The following is a 19,957-nucleotide window of genomic DNA, read 5'->3' as shown; positions in this document are numbered from 1 at the left end:
CCAAATATACACCTTCTTCGAGCCATTATTTTCGAAACTTCAATTTCAGTTCACAACAATGCCTCATAAGTATGATTGAAAAATGGAAAAACAGTCTTGACAAAGGTGGCACATTTGGAGCGCTTTTAACTGATTTGTCTAAGGCATTTGACTGCATACCACACGAGCTATTACTAGCAAAACTTCATGCATATGGCTTTGATATGAACTCTTTGCTGTTTATAAAATCGTACCTAATTGACAGGAAACAGCGAGTGCGTATAAATAACAATTATAGAACATGGAAAAAAATAAAATACGGCCTACCGCAAGGATCAATTTTGGGTCCTTTGCTTTTCAATATATTTTTATGCGACCTTTTCCTTTTTGTCCCATATATGGACATTGTCAACTATGCTGATGATACAACCCCATTTTCAATAGGAAAGAATATCAACGAAGTTATTGAAAAGATTGAATATGCAGCAATTATAATATTTACTTGGTTTGAAAATAACGGTATGAAAGCCAACCCAGAAAAATCACATTTTTTTACTAACAAAACAGATGTACGATTAAAAGTTTGTGATGAACTTCTAAACAATTCTCAAACTGAGAAACTGCTTGGTATAACCATAGACCACAAACTTTCTTTCGAGGAACATGTTAATCAGCTCTGTAACAAGGCAGGCCAGAAAGTTAGTGCGCTTGCAAGGTTATCTTCCTTCATGACATTAGACCAGCGAAAGCTGATTATTAATGCTTTTGTCACTAGTCATTTTTCGTACTGTCCATTAGTATGGATGTTTCACAGTCGTAAATTAAACAATAGGATAAACAATATAAATGAAAGAGCACTAAGAATTATCTATCAAGACTATCAATCCTCATTTGAAGAGCTTTTATCAAAAAATGGGAGCGTTACAATTCACCAAACGAACTTACGCATCCTTGTTACTGAGCTGTATAAAGCTAAAACAAAAACAGGTCCAGAAATGTTGAATGAAATTTTTATTTTTCCTGAACCAGTGTATAATTTGAGGAAGGACAAACTTAAGAGTAACAAAATATTTTCAGTGAGATATGGGATCGAAACACTGTCTAATGTTGGGTTAAAGCTTTGGAACTCTTTGCCTAACGAGTATCGGAACGCTGGTACTTTAATTGAGTTTAGAAACAAAATAAGAAACTGGATTCCAAACCATTGTCCTTGCAGAATATGCAAAACTTTTATACCTGAATAAGGTTTTCTTTAGTTTCCCCGTTGTCTTCCTTTGCCAGTTGTGGAGCGGGAACTCAGTTAAACATGTCTTGCGGTGCGACGGTTTAGGTGGGGTGGTATCATATGAGAATATTCTAGCCTTATTATCTGGTTGTATATTATTTTCTCTCGACCCCTGCCTGGGAAGTTTGACTGAGTTCCTGGAACCACCACTACATAGCCTTGACATATTTTTGACATATTATTTATATTATTTAAAATACTTAAAAAAAAATGGTATATACGGTATTCCTTATAGATTTTTTATATTCAGTTATTTATTGTTTTTAATGTTTTTAAAGTTGACTTTAATTAGCCTCAGAGCTACATTTTCTTGTAAATTTGTCAACTATAAATAAATTAATTAATAAAAAATAAAAAAATAATAATCCATTCATTTGCGACGTGGCGCATTTATTGCAGCAAGATTGTAGCCTTTTTGAAGGGAAAGCAACTTCTAATCACGTCCCTTACTTGATTTACTCGGCGGCTATTGCGTAAAAAAGATACGTCACAGTCGTAATGATAAATAATGTAACGTGAAAAAGTCAATAGCCTACGACACCGGGAGATCCCAGGCGGTCCCCCATCCAAGTACTATCCCGGCCTGAAGATGCTTAACTTCCGTGATCGGACAAGAACAGGTGTGTTCATCGTGGTATGGTCGTAGACAAACAAACCGGCAGATTTCTACGATTTATTAGCACATTACATCGAAAATGGTTTAAACTTTAAAGGTCATATTTTTTGACAGGATTATCCGAAATAGGTCGTGTTTATGTGCATTTGAAAGCTCTTTTCAAGCGCTATCCATTATTTACGACAACCATGCGCTTTAAGATTTCGGGTAAAAAGTTTCAATGAAGGCAATCTAGGGTACTTTCCGACTTAATTTTCATATGACAAAGTTAATTAGCAAAGTAACTACATCGCCATTTTCTTTGTCTGACGCTCTTAATCCATTCATTTGCGACGTGGCGCATTTATTGCAGCAAGATTGTATCCCTTTTTAAGGGAAAGAAGCTTCTAATCATGTCCCTTACTTGATTTACTCGGCGGCTATTGCGTAAGAAAGATACGTCCCAGTCGTAATGATAAATAATGTAACGTGAAAAAGTCAATAGCCTACGACACCGGGATATCCCAGGCGGTCCCCCATCCAAGTACTATCCCGCCCCGACGATGCTTAACTTCCGTGATCGGACAAGAACAGGTGTGTTCATCGTGGTATGGTCGTAGACAAACAAACGGGCAGATATCTACGATTTATTAGCACAATACATCGAAAATGGTTTAAACTTTAAAGGTCATATTTCTTGACAGGATTATCCGAAATAGGTCGTGTTCATGTGCATTTGAAAGCTCTTTTCAAGCGCTATCCATTATTTACGACAACCATGCGCTTTAAGATTTCGGGTAAAAAGTTCCAACGAAGGCAACCTAGGGTACTTTCCGACTTAATTTTCATATGACAAAGTTGATTAGCAAAAAAACTACATCGCCATTTTCTTTGTCTGACGCTCGTAATCCATTCATTTGCGACGTGGCGCATTTATTGCAGCAAGATTGTAGCCTTTTTGAAGGGAAAGCAACTTCTAATCACGTCCCTTACTTGATTTACTCAGCGGCTATTGCGTAAAAAAGATACGTCACAGTCTTAATGATAAATAATGTAACGTGAAAAAGTCAATAGCCTACGACACCGGGCGTTCCCAGGCGGTCCCCCATCCAGACACTATCCCGGCCCGGCGATGTTTAACTTCCCTGATTGGACGAGAACAGGTGTGTTCATCGTGGTATATGTCGTAGACAAACAAACGGGCAGATATCTACGATTTATTAGCACATTACCACGAAAATGGTTTAAACTTTAAAGGTCATATTTCTTGACTGGGTGATCGGAAATAGTTCGTGTTTATATGCATTTGAAAGCTCTTTTTAAGCGCTATCGATTCTTTACGACAATAATGCACTTTAAGATTTCCAGTAAAATTTCCCACGAAGGCAATCTAGGGTACTTGCAGACTTAATTTTTATAAGACAAAGTTAATTAGCAAAGTAACTACATCGCCATTTTCTTTGTCTGACGCTCTTAATCCATTAATTTGCGACGTGGCGCATTTATTGCAGCAAGATTGTAGCCCTTTTTAAGGGAAAGAAACTTCTAATCACGTCCCTTACTTGATTTACTCAGCGGTTATTGCGTAAAAAAGATACGTCACAGTCGTAATGATAAATAATGTAACGTGAAAAAGTCAATAGCCTACGACACCGGGAGTTCCCAGGCGGTCCCCCATCCAAGTAATATCCCGGCCGGCGATGCTTAACTTCCCTGATCGGACGGTAACAGGTGTGTTCATCGTGGTATGGTCGTAGACAAACAAACGGGCAGATATCTACGATTTATTAGCACATTACATCGAAAATGGTTTAAATTTTAAAGGTCATATTTCTTGACTGGATTATCCGAAATAGGTCGTGCTTATGTGCATTTGAAAGCTCTTTTCAAGAGCTATCTATTATTCACGACAACCATGCGCTTTAAGATTTCCGGTAAAAAGTTCCAACGAAGGCAATCTAGGGTAATTTCAGACTTAATTTTCATATGACAAAGTTAATTAGAAAAGTAACTACATCGCCTTTTTCTTTGTCTGACGCTCTTAATCCATTCATTTGCGACGTGGCGCATTTATTGCAGCAAGATTGTAGCCCTTTTTAAGGGAAAGAAACTTCTAATCACGTCCCTTACTTGATTTACTCAGCGGCTATTGCGTAAAAAAGATACGTCACAGTCGTAATGATAAATAATGTAACGTGAAAAAGTCAATAGCCTACGACACCGGGAGTTCCCAGACGGTCCCCCATCCAAGTAATATCCCGGCCCGGCGATGCTTAACTTCCGTGATCGGACGGGAACAGGTGTGTTCATCGTGGTATGGTCGTAGACAAACAAACGGGCAGATATCTACGATTTATTAGCACATTACATCGAAAATGGTTTAAATTTTAAAGGTCATATTTCTTGACTGGATTATCCGAAATAGGTCGTGTTTATGTGCATTTGAAAGCTCTTTTTAAGCGCTATCGATTCTTTACGACAATAATGCACTTTAAGATTTCCAGTAAAATTTCCCACGAAGGCAATCTAGGGTACTTGCAGACTTAATTTTTATAAGACAAAGTTAATTAGCAAAGTAACTACATCGCCATTTTCTTTGTCTGACGCTCTTAATCCATTAATTTGCGACGTGGCGCATTTATTGCAGCAAGATTGTAGCCCTTTTTAAGGGAAAGAAACTTCTAATCACGTCCCTTACTTGATTTACTCAGCGGTTATTGCGTAAAAAAGATACGTCACAGTCGTAATGATAAATAATGTAACGTGAAAAAGTCAATAGCCTACGACACCGGGAGTTCCCAGGCGGTCCCCCATCCAAGTAATAATCCGGCCGGCGATGCTTAACTTCCCTGATCGGACGGTAACAGGTGTGTTCATCGTGGTATGGTCGTAGACAAACAAACGGGCAGATATCTACGATTTATTAGCACATTACATCGAAAATGGTTTAAATTTTAAAGGTCATATTTCTTGACTGGATTATCCGAAATAGGTCGTGCTTATGTGCATTTGAAAGCTCTTTTCAAGAGCTATCTATTATTCACGACAACCATGCGCTTTAAGATTTCCGGTAAAAAGTTCCAACGAAGGCAATCTAGGGTAATTTCAGACTTAATTTTCATATGACAAAGTTAATTAGCAAAGTAACTACATCGCCATTTTCTTTGTCTGACGCTCTTAATCCATTCATTTGCGACGTGGCGCATTTATTGCAGCAAGATTGTAGCCCTTTTTAAGGGAAAGAAACTTCTAATCACGTCCCTTACTTGATTTACTCAGCGGCTATTGCGTAAAAAAGATACGTCACAGTCGTAATGATAAATAATGTAACGTGAAAAAGTCAATAGCCTACGACACCGGGAGTTCCCAGGCGGTCCCCCATCCAAGTAATATCCCGGCCCGGCGATGCTTAACTTCCCTGATCGGACGGGAACAGGTCTGTTCATCGTGGTATGGTCGTAGACAAACAAACGGGCAGATATCTACGATTTATTAGCACATTACATCGAAAATGGTTTAAATTTTAAAGGTCATATTTCTTGACTGGATTATCCGAAATAGGTCGTGTTTATGTGCATTTGAAAGCTCTTTTCAAGAGCTATCCATTATTTACGACAACCATGCGCTTTAAGATTTCCGGTAAAAAGTTCCAACGAAGGCAATCTAGGGTAATTTCAGACTTAATTTTCATATGACAAAGTTAATCAGCAAAGTAACTACATCGCCATTTTCTTTGTCTGACGCTCGTAATCCATTTATTTGCGACGTGGCGCATTTATTGCAGCAAGATTGTAGCCCTTTTTAAGGGAAAGAAACTTCTAATCATGTCCCTTACTTGATTTACTCAGCGGCTATTGCGTAAAAAAGATACGTCACAGTCGTAATGATAAATAATGTAACGTGAAAAAGTCAATAGCCTACGACACCGGGAGATCCCAGGCGGTCCCCCATCCAAGTACTATCCCGGGCCGACGATGCTTAACTTCCGTGATCGGACGAGAACAGGTGTGTTCATCGTGGTATGGTCGTAGACAAACATTCGGGCAGATATCTACGATTTATTAGCACATTACATCGAAAATGGTTCAAACTTTAAAGATCATATTTCTTGACTGGGTGATCGGAAATAAGTCGTGCTTATGTGCATTTGAAAGCTCTTTTTAAGCACTATCGATTCTTTACGACAACCATGCACTTTAAGATTTCCAGTAAAAAGTTTCAACGAAGGCAATCTAGGGTACTTGCAGACTTAATTTTCATATGACAAAGTTAATTAGCAAAGTAACTACATCGCCATTTTCTTTGTCCAACGCTCGTATTCCATTTATTTGCGACGTGGCGCATTTATTGCAGCAAGATTGTAGCCGTTTTAAATGAAAAGAAACTTCTAATCACGTCCCTTACTTGATTTACTCAGCGGCTATTGCGTAAAAAAGATATGTCACAGTCGTAATGATAAATAATGTAACGTGAAAAAGTCAATAGCCTACGACACCGGGAGTTCCCAGGCGGTCCCCCATCCAAGTACTAACCCGGCCCGACGATGCTTAACTTCCGTGATCGGACGAGAACAGGTGTGTTCATCGTGGTATGGTCGTAGACAAACAAACAGGCAGATATCTACGATTTATTAGCACATTACATCGAAAATGGTTTAAACTTTATTCGTCATATTTCTTGACTGGATCATCCGAAATAGGTCGTGTTTATGTGCATTTGAAAGCTCTTTTCAAGCGCTATCCACGAATTACGACAACCATGCGCTTTAAGATTTCCGGTAAAAAGTTCCAACGAAGGAAATCTTAGGTACTTTCAGACTTAATTTTCATATGACTAAGTTAATTAGCAAAGTAACTACATCGCCATTTTCTTTGTCTGACGCTCGTAATTCATTCATTTGCGACGTGGCGCATTTATTGCAGCCAGATCGTAGCCGTTTTGAAGGGAAAGAAACTTCTAATCAAGTCCCTTACTTGGTTAACTCAGCGGCTATTGCGTAAAAAAGATACGTCACAGTCGTAATGATAAATAATGTAACGTGAAAAAGTCAATTGCCTACGACACCGGGAGTTCCCAGGCGGTCCCCCATCCAAGTACTATCCCGGCCCGACGATGCTTAACTTCCGTGATCGGACGAGAACAGGTGTGTTCATCGTGGTATGGTCGTAGACAAACAAACGGGCAGATATCTACGATTTATTAGCACATTACATCAAAAATGGTTCAAACTTTAAAGGTCATATTTCTTGACTGGATCATTCGAAATAGGTCGTGTTTATGTGCATTTGACAGCTCTTTTTAAGCGCTATCGATTCTTTACAACAATAATGCGCTTTATGATTTCCGGTAAAAAGTTCCAACGAAGGCAATCTAGGGTACTTGCAGACTTAATTTTCATATGACAAAGTTAATTAGCAAAGTAACTACATCGCCATTTTCTTTGTCTGACGCTCTTAATTCATTCATTTGCGACGTGGCGCATTTATTGCAGCAAGATTGTAGCCCTTTTTAAGGGAAAGAAGCTTCTAATCATGTCCCTTACTTGATTTACTCGGCGGCTATTGCGTAAGAAAGATACGTCCCAGTCGTAATGATAAATAATGTAACGTGAAAAAGTCAATAGCCTACGACACCGGGATATCCCAGGCGGTTCCCCATCCAAGTACTATCCCGCCCCGACGATGCTTAACTTCCGTGATCGGACAAGAACAGGTGTGTTCATCGTGGTATGGTTGTAGACAAACAAACGGGCAGATATCTACGATTTATTAGCACATTACATCGAAAATGGTTTAAACTTTAAAGGTCATATTTCTTGACAGGATTATCCGAAATAGGTCGTGTTTATGTGCATTTGAAAGCTCTTTTCAAGCGCTATCCATTATTTACGACAACCATGCGCTTTAAGATTTCGGGTAAAAAGTTCCAATGAAGGCAATCTAGGGTACTTTCCGACTTAATTTTCATATGACAAAGTTAATTAGCAAAGTAACTACATCGCCATTTTCTTTGTCTGACGCTTTTAATCCAATCATTTGCGACGTGGCGCATTTATTGCAGCAAGATTGTAGCCCTTTTTAAGGGAAAGAAGCTTCTAATCATGTCCCTTACTTGATTTACTCGGCGGCTATTGCGTAAGAAAGATACGTCCCAGTCGTAATGATAAAAAATGTAACGTGAAAAAGTCAATAGCCTACGACACCGGGATATCCCAGGCGGTCCCCCATCCAAGTACTATCCCGGCCCGACGATGCTTAACTTCCGTGATCGGACAAGAACAGGTGTGTTCATCGTGGTAAGGTCGTAGACAAACAAACGGGCAGATATCTACGATTTATTAGCACATTACATCGAAAATGGTTCAAACTTTAAAGGTCATATTTCTTGACTGGATCATTCGAAATAGGTCGTGTTTATGTGCATTTGACAGCTCTTTTTAAGCGCTATCGATTCTTTACAACAATAATGCGCTTTATGATTTCCGGTAAAAAGTTCCAACAGAGGCAATCTAGTGTACTTGCAGACTTAATTTTCATATGACAAAGTTAATTAGCAAAGTAACTACATCGCCATTTTCTTTGTCTGACGCTCTTAATCCATTCATTTGCGACGTGGCGCATTTATTGCAGCAAGATTGTATCCCTTTTTAAGGGAAAGAAGCTTCTAATCATGTCCCTTACTTGATTTACTCGGCGGCTATTGCGTAAGAAAGATACGTCCCAGTCGTAATGATAAATAATGTAACGTGAAAAAGTCAATAGCCTACGACACCGGGATATCCCAGGCGGTCCCCCATCCAAGTACTATCCCGCCCGGACGATGCTTAACTTCCGTGATCGGACAAGAACAGGTGTGTTCATCGTGGTATGGTCGTAGACAAACAAACGGGCAGATATCTACGATTTATTAGCATATTACATCGAAAATGGTTTAAACTTTAAAGGTCATATTTCTTGACAGGATTATCCGAAATATGTCGTGTTTATGTGCATTTGAAAGCTCTTTTCAAGCGCTATCCATTATTTACGACAACCATGCGCTTTAAGATTTCGGGTAAAAAGTTCCAACGAAGGCAATCTAGGGTACTTTCCGACTTAATTTTCATATGACAAAGTTGATTAGCAAAAAAAATACATCGCCATTTTCTTTGTCTGACGCTCGTAATCCATTCATTTGCGACGTGGCGCATTTATTGCAGCAAGATTGTATCCTTTTTGAAGGGAAAGCAACTTCTAATCACGTCCCTTACTTGATTTACTCAGCGGCTATTGCGTAAAAAAGATACGTCACAGTCGTAATGATAAATAATGTAACGTGAAAAAGTCAATAGCCTACGACACCGGGAGTTCCCAGGCGGTCCCCCATCCAAGTAATATCCCGGCCCGGCGATGCTTAACTTCCCTGATCGGACGGGAACAGGTGTGTTCATCGTGGTATGGTCGTAGACAAACAAACGGGCAGATATCTACGATTTATTAGCACATTACATCGAAAATGGTTTAAATTTTAAAGGTCATATTTCTTGACTGGATTATCCGAAATAGGTCGTGTTTATGTGCATTTGAAAGCTCTTTTCAAGAGCTATCCATTATTTACGACAACCATGCGCTTTAAGATTTCCGGTAAAAAGTTTCAACGAAGGCAATCTAGGGTAATTTCAGACTTAATTTTCATATGACAAAGTTAATCAGCAAAGTAACTACATCGCCATTTTCTATGTCTGACGCTCGTAATCCATTAATTTGCGACGTGGCGCATTTATTGCAGCAAGATTGTAGCCCTTTTTAAGGGAAAGAAACTTCTAATCATGTCCCTTACTTGATTTACTCAGCGGCTATTGCGTAAAAAAGATACGTCACAGTCGTAATGATAAATAATGTAACGTGAAAAAGTCAATAGCCTACGACACCGGGAGATCCCAGGCGGTCCCCCATCCAAGTACTATCCCGGCCCGACGATGCTTAACTTCCGTGATCGGACGAGAACATGTGTGTTCATCGTGGTATGGTCGTAGACAAACATTCGGGCAGATATCTACGATTTATTAGCACATTACATCGAAAATGGTTCAAACTTTAAAGATCATATTTCTTGACTGGGTGATCGGAAATAGGTCGTATTTATGTGCATTTGAAAGCTCTTTTTAGGCGCTATCCATTCTTTACGACAATAATGCACTTTAAGATTTCCAGTAAAAAGTTCCAACGAAAGCAATCTAGGGTACTTGCAGACTTAATTTTCATATGACAAAGTTAATTAGCAAAGTAACTACATCGCCATTTTCTTTGTCTGACGCTCGTATTCCATTTAATTGCGAAGTGGCGCATTTATTGCAGCAAGATTGTAGCCGTTTTGAATGAAAAGAAACTTCTAATCACGTCCCTTACTTGATTTACTCAGCGGCTATTGCGTAAAAAAGATATGTCACAGTCGTAATGATAAATAATGTAACGTGAAAAAGTCAATAGCCTACGACACCGGGAGTTCCCAGGCGGTCCCCCATCCAAGTACTATCCCGGCCCGACGATGCTTAACATCCGTGATCGGACGAGAACAGGTGTGTTCATCGTGGTATGGTCGTAGACAAACAAACAGGCAGATATCTACGATTTATTAGCACATTACATCGAAAATGGTTTAAACTTTAAAGGTCATATTTCTTGACTGGATCATCCGAAATAGGTCGTGTTTATGTGCATTTGAAAGCTCTTTTTAAGCGCTACCGATTCTTCACGACAACCATGCGCTTTAAGATTTCCGGTAAAAAGTTCCAACGAAGGAAATCTTAGGTACTTTCAGACTTAATTTTCATATGACTAAGTTAATTAGCAAAGTAACTACATCGCCATTTTCTTTGTCTGACGCTCGTAATTCATTCATTTGCGACGTGGCGCATTTATTGCAGCCAGATCGTAGCCGTTTTGAAGGGAAAGAAACTTCTAATCAAGTCCCTTACTTGATTAACTCAGCGGCTATTGCGTAAAAAAGATACGTCACAGTCGTAATGATAAATAATGTAACGTGAAAAAGTCAATAGCCTACGACACCGGGAGTTCCTAGGCGGTCCCCCATCCAAGTACTATCCCGGCCCGACGATGCTTAACTTCCGTGATCGGACGAGAACAGGTGTGTTCATCGTGGTATGGTCGTAGACAAACATACGGGTAGATATCTACGATTTATTAGCACATTATATCGAAAATGGTTCGAAATTTAAAGATCATAATTCTTGACTGGGTGATCGAAAATAGTTCGTGTTTATGTGCATTTGAAAGCTCTTTTTAAGCGCTATCCATTAATTACGACAATAATGCACTTTAAGATTTCCGGTAAAAAGTTCCAACGAAGGCAATCTAGAGTACTTGCAGACTTAATTTTCATATGACAAAGTTCATTAGCAAAGAAACTACATCGCCATTTTCTTTGTCTGACGCTCGTAATCCTTTCATTTGCGACGTGGCGCATTTATTGCAGCAAGATTGTAGCCGTTTTGAATGAAAAGAAACTTCTAATCACGTCCCTTACTTGATTTACTCAGCGGCTATTGCGTAAAAAAGATATGTCACGGTCGTAATAATAAATAATGTAACGTGAAATAGTCAATAGCCTACGACACCGGGAGATCCCAGGCGGTCCCCCATCCAAGTACTATCCCGGCCCGACGATGCTTAAATTCCGTGAACGGACGAGAACAGGTGTGTTCATCGTGGTATGGTCGTAGACAAACAAACGGGCAGATATCTACGATTTATTAGCACATTACATCGAAAATGGTTCAAACTTTAAAGGTCATATTTCTTGACTGGATCATTCGAAATAGGTCGTGTTTATGTGCATTTGACAGCTCTTTTTAAGCGCTATCGATTTTTACAACAATAATGCGCTTCATGATTTCCGGTAAAAATTCCAACGAAGGCAATCTAGGGTACTTGCAGACTTAATTTTCATATGACAAAGTTTATTAGCAAATTAACTACATCGCCATTTTCTTTGTCTGACGCTCTTAATCCATTCATTTGCGACGTGGCGCATTTATTGCAGCAAGATTGTAGCCCTTTTTAAGGGAAAGAAACTTCTAATCATGTCCCTTACTTGATTTACTCGGCGGCTATTGCGTAAAAAAGATACGTTAAAGTCGTAATGATAAATAATGTAACGTGAAAAAGTCAATAGCCTACGACACCGGTAGTTCCCAGGCGGTCCCCCATCCAAGTACTATCCCGGCCCGACGATGCTTAACTTCCGTGAGCGGACGAGTACAGGTGTGTTCATCGTGGTATGGTCGTAGACAAACAAACGGGCAGATATCTACAATTTATTAGCACATTACATCAAAAATAGTTTAAATTTTAAAGGTCATATTTCTTGACTGGATCATCCGAAATAGATCGTGTTTATGTGCATTTGAAAGCTCATTTCAAGCGCTATCCATTAATTACGACAACCATGCGCTTTAAGATTTCCGGTAAAAAGTTCCAACGAAGGCAATCTAGGGTACTTGCAGACTTAATTTTCATATGAAAAAGTTCATTAGCAAAGAAACTACATCGCCATTTTCTTTGTCTGACGCTCGTAATCCTTTCATTTGCGACGTGGCGCATTTATTGCAGCAAGATTATAACCGTTTTGAATGAAAAGAAACTTCTAATCACGTCCCTTACTTGATTTACTCAGCGGCTATTGCGTAAAAAAGATATGTCACAGTCGTAATGATAAATAATGTAACGTGAAATAGTCAATAGCCTACGACACCGGGAGATCCCAGGCGGTCCCCCATCCAAGTACTATCCCGGCCTGACGATGCTTAACTTCCGTGAACGGACGAGAACAGGTGTGTTCATCGTGGTATGGTCGTAGACAAACAAACGGGCAGATATCTACGATTTATTAGCACATTACATCGAAAATGGTTCAAAATTTAAAGGTCATATTTCTTGACTGGATCATTCGAAATAGTTCGTGTTTATGTGCATTTGAAAGCTCTTTTTAAGCGCTATCCATTAATTACGATAATAATGCACTTTAAGATTTCCGGTAAAAAGTTCCAACGAAGGCAATCTAGGGTACTTGCAGACTTAATTTTCATATGACAAAGTTAATTAGCAAATTAACTACATCGCCATTTTCTTTGTCTGACGCTCTTAATCCATTCATTTGCGACGTGGCGCATTTATTGCAGCACGATGGTAGCCGTTTTGAAGGGAAAGCAACTTCTAATCATGTCTCTTTCTTGATTTACTCAGCGGCTATTGCGTAAAAAAGATACGTCACAGTCGTAATGATAAATAATGTAACGTGAAAAAGTCAATAGCCTACGACACCGGGAGTTCCCAGGCGGTCCCCCATCCAAGTACTATCCCGGCCCGACGATGCTTAACTTCCGTGAACGGACGAGAACAGGTGTGTTCATCGTGGTATGGTCGTAGACAAACAAACGGGCAGATATCTACGAAATATTAGCACATTACATCGAAAATGGTTTAAAATTTAAAGGTCATATTTCTTGACTGGATTATCCGAAATAGGTCGTGTTTATGTGCATTTGAAAGCTCATTTCAAGCGCTATCCATTAATTACGACAACCATGCGCTTTAAGATTTCCGGTAAAAAGTTCAAACGAAGGCAATCTGGGGTACTTTCAGACTTAATTTTCATATGACAAAGTTAATTAGCAAATTAACTACATCGCCATCTTCTTTGTCTGACGCTGGTATTCCATTCATTTACGACGTGGCGCATTTATTGCAGCAAGATTGTAGCCCTTTTTAAGGGAAAGAAACTTCTAATCATTTCCCTTACTTGATTTACTCGGCGGCTATTGCGTAAAAAAGATACGTTAAAGTCGTAATGATAAATAATGTAACGTGAAAAAGTCAATAGCCTACGACACCAGGAGATCCCAGGCGGTCCCCCATCCAAGTACTATCCCGGCCCGATGATGCTTAACTTCCGTGATCGCACGAGAACAGGTGTGTTCATCGTGGTATGGTCGTAGAGAAACAAACGGGCAGATATCTACGATTTATTAGCACATTACATCAAAAATGGTTTAAATTTTAAAGGTCATATTTCTTGACTGGATCATCCGAAATAGGTCGTATTTATGTGCATTTGAAAGCTCATTTCAAGCGCTATCCATTAATTACGACAACCATGCGCTTTAAGATTTCCGGTAAAAAGTTCCAACGAAGGTAATCTAGGGTACTTGCAGACTTAATTTTCATATGACAAAGTTAATTAGCAAATTAACTACATCGCCATTTTCTTTGTCTGACGCTCTTAATCCATTCATTTGCGACGTGGCGCATTTATTGCAGCAAGATTGAAGCCCTTTTTAAGGGAAAGAAACTTCTAATCATGTCCCTTACTTGATTTACTCGGCGGCTATTGCGTAAAAAAGATACGTCACAGTCGTAATGATAAATAATGTAACGTGAAAAAGTCAATAGCCTACGACACCGGGAGATCCCAGGCGGTCCCCCCCATCCAAGTACTATCCCGGCCCGACAATGCTTAACTTCCGTGAGCGGACGAGAACAGGTGTGTTCATCGTGGTATGGTCGTAGACAAACATACGGGTAGATATCTACGATTTATTAGCACATTACATCGAAAATGGTTCGAACTTTAAAGATCATAATCTTGACTGGGTGATCGGAAATAGTTCGTGTTTATGTGCATTTGAAATCTTTTTTTAAGCGATATCCATTAATTACGACAATAATGCACTTTAAGATTTCCGGTAAAAAGTTCCAACGAAGGCAATCTAGGGTACTTGCAGACTTAATTTTCATATGACAAAGTTAATTAGCAAATTAACTACATCGCCATTTTGTCTGTCTGACGCTCTTAATCCATTCATTTGCGACGTGGCGCATTTATTGCAGCAAGATTGTAGCCCTTTTTAAGGGAAAGAAACTTCTAATCATGTCCCTTACTTGATTTACTCGGCGGCTATTGCGTAAAAAAGATACGTTAAAGTCGTAATGATAAATAATGTAACGGGAAAAAGTCAATAGCCTACGACACCGGGAGATCCCAGGCGGTCCCCCATCCAAGTACTATCCCGGCCCGACGATGCTTGACTTCCGTGATCAGACGAGAACAGGTGTGTTCATCGTGGTATGGTCGTAGACAAACAAAAAGGGAGGATATCTACGATTTATTAGCACATTACATCAAAAATGGTTTAAATTTTAAAGGTCATATTTCTTGACTGGATCATCCGAAATAGGTCGTGTTTATGTGCATTTGAAAGCTCATTTCAAGCGCTATCCATTAATTACGACAACCATGCGCTTTAAGATTTCCGGTGAAAAGTTCCAACGAAGGCAATCTAGGGTACTTGCAGACTTAATTTTCATATGACAAAGTTAATTAGCAAATTAACTACATCGCCATTTTCTTTGTCTGACGCTCCTAATCCATTCATTTGCGACGTGGCGCATTTATTGCAGCAAGATTGTAGCCCTTTTTAAGGGAAAGAAACTTCTAATCATGTCCCTTACTTGATTTACTCGGCGGCTATTGCGTAAAAAAGATACGTTAAAGTCGTAATGATAAATAATGTAACGTGAAAAAGTCAATAGCCTACGACACCGGGAGATCCCAGGCGGTCCCCCATCCAAGTACTATCCCGGCCCGACGATGCTTAACTTCCGAGATCGGACGGGAACAGGTGTGTTCATCGTGGTATGGTCGTAGACAAACAAACGGGCAGATATCTACGATTTATTAGCACATTACATCAAAAATGGTTTAAATTTTAAAGGTCATATTTCTTGACTGGATCATCCGAAATAGGTCGTGTTTATGTGCATTTAAAAGCTCATTTCAAGCGCTATCCATTAATTACGACAACCATGCGCTTTAAGATTTCCGGTAAAAAGTTCCAACGAAGGTAATCTAGGGTACTTGCAGACTTAATTTTCATATGACAAAGTTAATTAGCAAATTAACTACATCGCCATTTTCTTTGTCTGACGCTCTTTATCCATTCATTTGCGACGTGGCGCATTTATTGCAGCAAGATTGTAGCCCTTTTTAAAGGAAAGAAACTTCTAATCATGTCCTTTACTTGATTTACTCGGCAGCTATTGCGTAAAAAAGATACGTTAAAGTCGTAATGATAAATAATGTAACGTGAAAAAGTCAATAGCCTACGACACCGGGAGATCCCAGGCGGTGCCCCATCCAAGTACTATCCCGGCCCGACGATGCTTAACTTCCGTGATCGGACGAGAACAGGTGTGTTCATCGTGGTATGGTCGTAGACAAACAAACGGGCAGATATCTACGATTTATTAGCACATTACATCAAAAATGGTTTAAACTTTAAAGGTCATATTTCTTGACTGGATCATCCGAAATAGGTCGTGTTTATGTGCATTTGAAAGCTCATTTCAAGCGCTATCAATTAATTACGACAATCATGCGCTTTAAGATTTCCGGTAAAAAGTTCCATCGAAGGCAATCTAGGGTACTTGCAGACTTAATTTTCATATGACAAAGTTAATTAGCAAATTAACTACATCGCCATTTTCTTTGTTTGACGCTCTTAATCCATTCATTTGCGACGTGGCGCATTTATTGCAGCAAGATTGTAGCCCTTTTTAAGGGAAAGAAACTTCTAATCATGTCCTTTACTTGATTTACTCGGCAGCTATTGCGTAAAAAAGATACGTTAAAGTCGTAATGATAAATAATGTAACGTGAAAAAGTCAATAGCCTACGACACCGGGAGATCCCAGGCGGTCCCCCCCATCCAAGTACTATCCCGGCCCGACAATGCTTAACTTCCGTGATCGGACGAGAACAGGTGTGTTCATCGTGGTATGGTCGTAGACAAACATACGGGTAGATATCTACGATTTATTAGCACATTACATCGAAAATGGTTCGAACTTTAAAGATCATAATCTTGACTGGGTGATCGGAAATAGTTCGTGTTTATGTGCATTTGAAATCTTTTTTTAAGCGATATCCATTAATTACGACAATAATGCACTTTAAGATTTCCGGTAAAAAGTTCCAACGAAGGCAATCTAGGGTACTTGCAGACTTAATTTTCATATGACAAAGTTAATTAGCAAATTAACTACATCGCCATTTTCTCTGTCTGACGCTCTTAATCCATTCATTTGCGACGTGGCGCATTTATTGCAGCAAGATTGTAGCCCTTTTTAAGGGAAAGAAACTTCTAATCATGTCCCTTACTTGATTTACTCGGCGGCTATTGCGTAAAAAAGATACGTTAAAGTCGTAATGATAAATAATGTAACGGGAAAAAGTCAATAGCCTACGACACCGGGAGATCCCAGGCGGTCCCCCATCCAAGTACTATCCCGGCCCGACGATGCTTGACTTCCGTGATCAGACGAGAACAGGTGTGTTCATCGTGGTATGGTCGTAGACAAACAAAAAGGGAGGATATCTACGATTTATTAGCACATTACATCAAAAATGGTTTAAATTTTAAAGGTCATATTTCTTGACTGGATCATCCGAAATAGGTCGTGTTTATGTGCATTTGAAAGCTCATTTCAAGCGCTATCCATTAATTACGACAACCATGCGCTTTAAGATTTCCGGTGAAAAGTTCCAACGAAGGCAATCTAGGGTACTTGCAGACTTAATTTTCATATGACAAAGTTAATTAGCAAATTAACTACATCGCCATTTTCTTTGTCTGACGCTCTTAATCCATTCATTTGCGACGTGGCGCATTTATTGCAGCAAGATTGTAGCCCTTTTTAAGGGAAAGAAACTTCTAATCATGTCCCTTACTTGATTTACTCGGCGGCTATTGCGTAAAAAAGATACGTTAAAGTCGTAATGATAAATAATGTAACGTGAAAAAGTCAATAGCCTACGACACCGGGAGATCCCAGGCGGTCCCCCATCCAAGTACTATCCCGGCCCGACGATGCTTAACTTCCGAGATCGGACGGGAACAGGTGTGTTCATCGTGGTATGGTCGTAGACAAACAAACGGGCAGATATCTACGATTTATTAGCACATTACATCAAAAATGGTTTAAATTTTAAAGGTCATATTTCTTGACTGGATCATCCGAAATAGGTCGTGTTTATGTGCATTTAAAAGCTCATTTCAAGCGCTATCCATTAATTACGACAACCATGCGCTTTAAGATTTCCGGTAAAAAGTTCCAACGAAGGTAATCTAGGGTACTTGCAGACTTAATTTTCATATGACAAAGTTAATTAGCAAATTAACTACATCGCCATTTTCTTTGTCTGACGCTCTTTATCCATTCATTTGCGACGTGGCGCATTTATTGCAGCAAGATTGTAGCCCTTTTTAAAGGAAAGAAACTTCTAATCATGTCCTTTACTTGATTTACTCGGCAGCTATTGCGTAAAAAAGATACGTTAAAGTCGTAATGATAAATAATGTAACGTGAAAAAGTCAATAGCCTACGACACCGGGAGATCCCAGGCGGTGCCCCATCCAAGTACTATCCCGGCCCGACGATGCTTAACTTCCGTGATCGGACGAGAACAGGTGTGTTCATCGTGGTATGGTCGTAGACAAACAAACGGGCAGATATCTACGATTTATTAGCACATTACATCAAAAATGGTTTAAACTTTAAAGGTCATATTTCTTGACTGGATCATCCGAAATAGGTCGTGTTTATGTGCATTTGAAAGCTCATTTCAAGCGCTATCAATTAATTACGACAATCATGCGCTTTAAGATTTCCGGTAAAAAGTTCCATCGAAGGCAATCTAGGGTACTTGCAGACTTAATTTTCATATGACAAAGTTAATTAGCAAATTAACTACATCGCCATTTTCTTTGTCTGACGCTCTTAATCCATTCATTTGCGACGTGGCGCATTTATTGCAGCAAGATTGTAGCCCTTTTTAAGGGAAAGAAACTTCTAATCATGTCCTTTACTTGATTTACTCGGCAGCTATTGCGTAAAAAAGATACGTTAAAGTCGTAATGATAAATAATGTAACGTGAAAAAGTCAATAGCCTACGACACCGGGAGATCCCAGGCGGTGCCCCATCCAAGTACTATCCCGGCCCGACGATGCTTAACTTCCGTGATCGGACGAGAACAGGTGTGTTCATCGTGGTATGGTCGTAGACAAACAAACGGGCAGATATCTACGATTTATTAGCACATTACATCAAAAATGGTTTAAACTTTAAAGGTCATATTTCTTGACTGGATCATCCGAAATAGGTCGTGTTTATGTGCATTTGAAAGCTCATTTCAAGCGCTATCAATTAATTACGACAATCATGCGCTTTAAGATTTCCGGTAAAAAGTTCCATCGAAGGCAATCTAGGGTACTTGCAGACTTAATTTTCATATGACAAAGTTAATTAGCAAATTAACTACATCGCCATTTTCTTTGTCTGACGCTCTTAATCCATTCATTTGCGACGTGGCGCATTTATTGCAGCAAGATTGTAGCCCTTTTTAAGGGAAAGAAACTTCTAATCATGTCCCTTACTTGATTTACTCGGCGGCTATTGCGTAAAAAAGATACGTTAAAGTCGTAATGATAAATAATGTAACGCGATAAAGTCAATAGCCTACGACACCGGGAGTTCCCAGGCGGTCCCCATCCAAGTACCATCCCGGCCCGTCGATGCTTAACTTCCGTGATCGGACGAGAACAGGTGTGTTCATCGTGGTATGGTCGTAGACAAACATACGGGTAGATATCTACGATTTATTAGCACATTACATCGAAAATGGTTCGAACTTTAAAGATCATAATTCTTGACTGGGTGATCGGAAATAGTTCGTGTTTATGTGCACTTGAAAGCTCATTTCAAGCGCTATCCATTAATTACGACAACCATTCGCTTTAAGATTTCCGGTAAAAAGTTCCAAAGAAGGCAATCTAGGGTACTTTCAGACTTAATTTTCATATGACAAAGTTAATTAGCAAATTAACTACATCGCCATTTTCTTTGTCTGACGCTCGTAATCCATTCATTTGCGACGTGGCGCATTTATTGCAGCCAGATCGTAGCCGTTTTGAAGGTAAAGAAACTTCTAATCAAGTCCCTTACTTGATTTACTCAGCGGCTATTGCGTAAAAAAGATACG

At 39.5% G+C, this 19,957-nt stretch overlaps 23 non-coding genes and 9 pseudogenes across 23 annotated transcripts; all 32 read right to left on the bottom strand.

The window, feature by feature from the left end:
• Positions 1-1,793: 1,793 nt before the first annotated feature.
• Positions 1,794-1,912, bottom strand: LOC130618558 (5S ribosomal RNA; annotated as a pseudogene).
• A 450-nt stretch (positions 1,913-2,362) lies between these two features.
• On the bottom strand, positions 2,363-2,481 carry LOC130618395 (5S ribosomal RNA; annotated as a pseudogene).
• Positions 2,482-2,931: 450 nt separating this feature from the next.
• On the bottom strand, positions 2,932-3,051 carry LOC130618779 (5S ribosomal RNA; annotated as a pseudogene).
• Positions 3,052-3,500: 449 nt separating this feature from the next.
• Positions 3,501-3,618, bottom strand: LOC130618731 (5S ribosomal RNA; annotated as a pseudogene).
• A 450-nt stretch (positions 3,619-4,068) lies between these two features.
• Positions 4,069-4,187, bottom strand: LOC130616556 (5S ribosomal RNA). Its single transcript, XR_008977637.1, has one exon. It is a non-coding gene; the product is annotated as a 5S ribosomal RNA (ribosomal RNA).
• A 449-nt stretch (positions 4,188-4,636) lies between these two features.
• LOC130618740 (5S ribosomal RNA) lies at positions 4,637-4,754 on the bottom strand (annotated as a pseudogene).
• Positions 4,755-5,204: 450 nt separating this feature from the next.
• LOC130618433 (5S ribosomal RNA) lies at positions 5,205-5,323 on the bottom strand (annotated as a pseudogene).
• Positions 5,324-5,773: 450 nt separating this feature from the next.
• On the bottom strand, positions 5,774-5,892 carry LOC130617778 (5S ribosomal RNA). Its single transcript, XR_008978855.1, has one exon. It is a non-coding gene; the product is annotated as a 5S ribosomal RNA (ribosomal RNA).
• Positions 5,893-6,342: 450 nt separating this feature from the next.
• Positions 6,343-6,461, bottom strand: LOC130618085 (5S ribosomal RNA). Its single transcript, XR_008979160.1, has one exon. It is a non-coding gene; the product is annotated as a 5S ribosomal RNA (ribosomal RNA).
• A 450-nt stretch (positions 6,462-6,911) lies between these two features.
• LOC130615364 (5S ribosomal RNA) lies at positions 6,912-7,030 on the bottom strand. Its single transcript, XR_008976454.1, has one exon. It is a non-coding gene; the product is annotated as a 5S ribosomal RNA (ribosomal RNA).
• A 450-nt stretch (positions 7,031-7,480) lies between these two features.
• LOC130618672 (5S ribosomal RNA) lies at positions 7,481-7,599 on the bottom strand (annotated as a pseudogene).
• Positions 7,600-8,049: 450 nt separating this feature from the next.
• Positions 8,050-8,168, bottom strand: LOC130618025 (5S ribosomal RNA). The gene has a single exon (XR_008979100.1). It is a non-coding gene; the product is annotated as a 5S ribosomal RNA (ribosomal RNA).
• A 450-nt stretch (positions 8,169-8,618) lies between these two features.
• LOC130618661 (5S ribosomal RNA) lies at positions 8,619-8,737 on the bottom strand (annotated as a pseudogene).
• Positions 8,738-9,187: 450 nt separating this feature from the next.
• On the bottom strand, positions 9,188-9,306 carry LOC130617877 (5S ribosomal RNA). Its single transcript, XR_008978954.1, has one exon. It is a non-coding gene; the product is annotated as a 5S ribosomal RNA (ribosomal RNA).
• Positions 9,307-9,756: 450 nt separating this feature from the next.
• Positions 9,757-9,875, bottom strand: LOC130617740 (5S ribosomal RNA). Its single transcript, XR_008978817.1, has one exon. It is a non-coding gene; the product is annotated as a 5S ribosomal RNA (ribosomal RNA).
• Positions 9,876-10,325: 450 nt separating this feature from the next.
• LOC130616112 (5S ribosomal RNA) lies at positions 10,326-10,444 on the bottom strand. Its single transcript, XR_008977195.1, has one exon. It is a non-coding gene; the product is annotated as a 5S ribosomal RNA (ribosomal RNA).
• A 450-nt stretch (positions 10,445-10,894) lies between these two features.
• On the bottom strand, positions 10,895-11,013 carry LOC130615929 (5S ribosomal RNA). The gene has a single exon (XR_008977015.1). It is a non-coding gene; the product is annotated as a 5S ribosomal RNA (ribosomal RNA).
• Positions 11,014-11,463: 450 nt separating this feature from the next.
• LOC130618296 (5S ribosomal RNA) lies at positions 11,464-11,582 on the bottom strand. Its single transcript, XR_008979370.1, has one exon. It is a non-coding gene; the product is annotated as a 5S ribosomal RNA (ribosomal RNA).
• Positions 11,583-12,030: 448 nt separating this feature from the next.
• Positions 12,031-12,149, bottom strand: LOC130617183 (5S ribosomal RNA). The gene has a single exon (XR_008978261.1). It is a non-coding gene; the product is annotated as a 5S ribosomal RNA (ribosomal RNA).
• Positions 12,150-12,599: 450 nt separating this feature from the next.
• On the bottom strand, positions 12,600-12,718 carry LOC130618246 (5S ribosomal RNA). Its single transcript, XR_008979319.1, has one exon. It is a non-coding gene; the product is annotated as a 5S ribosomal RNA (ribosomal RNA).
• Positions 12,719-13,168: 450 nt separating this feature from the next.
• LOC130616172 (5S ribosomal RNA) lies at positions 13,169-13,287 on the bottom strand. The gene has a single exon (XR_008977256.1). It is a non-coding gene; the product is annotated as a 5S ribosomal RNA (ribosomal RNA).
• Positions 13,288-13,737: 450 nt separating this feature from the next.
• LOC130618351 (5S ribosomal RNA) lies at positions 13,738-13,856 on the bottom strand. Its single transcript, XR_008979425.1, has one exon. It is a non-coding gene; the product is annotated as a 5S ribosomal RNA (ribosomal RNA).
• A 450-nt stretch (positions 13,857-14,306) lies between these two features.
• On the bottom strand, positions 14,307-14,427 carry LOC130618591 (5S ribosomal RNA; annotated as a pseudogene).
• A 449-nt stretch (positions 14,428-14,876) lies between these two features.
• Positions 14,877-14,995, bottom strand: LOC130617498 (5S ribosomal RNA). Its single transcript, XR_008978576.1, has one exon. It is a non-coding gene; the product is annotated as a 5S ribosomal RNA (ribosomal RNA).
• A 451-nt stretch (positions 14,996-15,446) lies between these two features.
• Positions 15,447-15,565, bottom strand: LOC130617176 (5S ribosomal RNA). Its single transcript, XR_008978253.1, has one exon. It is a non-coding gene; the product is annotated as a 5S ribosomal RNA (ribosomal RNA).
• Positions 15,566-16,015: 450 nt separating this feature from the next.
• On the bottom strand, positions 16,016-16,134 carry LOC130617377 (5S ribosomal RNA). Its single transcript, XR_008978455.1, has one exon. It is a non-coding gene; the product is annotated as a 5S ribosomal RNA (ribosomal RNA).
• A 450-nt stretch (positions 16,135-16,584) lies between these two features.
• LOC130618350 (5S ribosomal RNA) lies at positions 16,585-16,705 on the bottom strand. Its single transcript, XR_008979424.1, has one exon. It is a non-coding gene; the product is annotated as a 5S ribosomal RNA (ribosomal RNA).
• A 449-nt stretch (positions 16,706-17,154) lies between these two features.
• Positions 17,155-17,273, bottom strand: LOC130617497 (5S ribosomal RNA). The gene has a single exon (XR_008978575.1). It is a non-coding gene; the product is annotated as a 5S ribosomal RNA (ribosomal RNA).
• A 451-nt stretch (positions 17,274-17,724) lies between these two features.
• LOC130617175 (5S ribosomal RNA) lies at positions 17,725-17,843 on the bottom strand. Its single transcript, XR_008978252.1, has one exon. It is a non-coding gene; the product is annotated as a 5S ribosomal RNA (ribosomal RNA).
• A 450-nt stretch (positions 17,844-18,293) lies between these two features.
• LOC130617376 (5S ribosomal RNA) lies at positions 18,294-18,412 on the bottom strand. The gene has a single exon (XR_008978454.1). It is a non-coding gene; the product is annotated as a 5S ribosomal RNA (ribosomal RNA).
• A 450-nt stretch (positions 18,413-18,862) lies between these two features.
• LOC130617375 (5S ribosomal RNA) lies at positions 18,863-18,981 on the bottom strand. Its single transcript, XR_008978452.1, has one exon. It is a non-coding gene; the product is annotated as a 5S ribosomal RNA (ribosomal RNA).
• Positions 18,982-19,431: 450 nt separating this feature from the next.
• Positions 19,432-19,549, bottom strand: LOC130617864 (5S ribosomal RNA). Its single transcript, XR_008978941.1, has one exon. It is a non-coding gene; the product is annotated as a 5S ribosomal RNA (ribosomal RNA).
• Positions 19,550-19,957: the final 408 nt, after the last annotated feature.

Source organism: Hydractinia symbiolongicarpus, chromosome 11 (genome assembly GCF_029227915.1).
Source record: "Hydractinia symbiolongicarpus strain clone_291-10 chromosome 11, HSymV2.1, whole genome shotgun sequence".
Classification (NCBI taxonomy): Eukaryota; Metazoa; Cnidaria; class Hydrozoa; order Anthoathecata; family Hydractiniidae; genus Hydractinia; species Hydractinia symbiolongicarpus.
The sequence above is the reverse complement of the archived record's forward strand: the minus strand, read 5'-3'. Positions and strand labels throughout refer to the sequence as shown.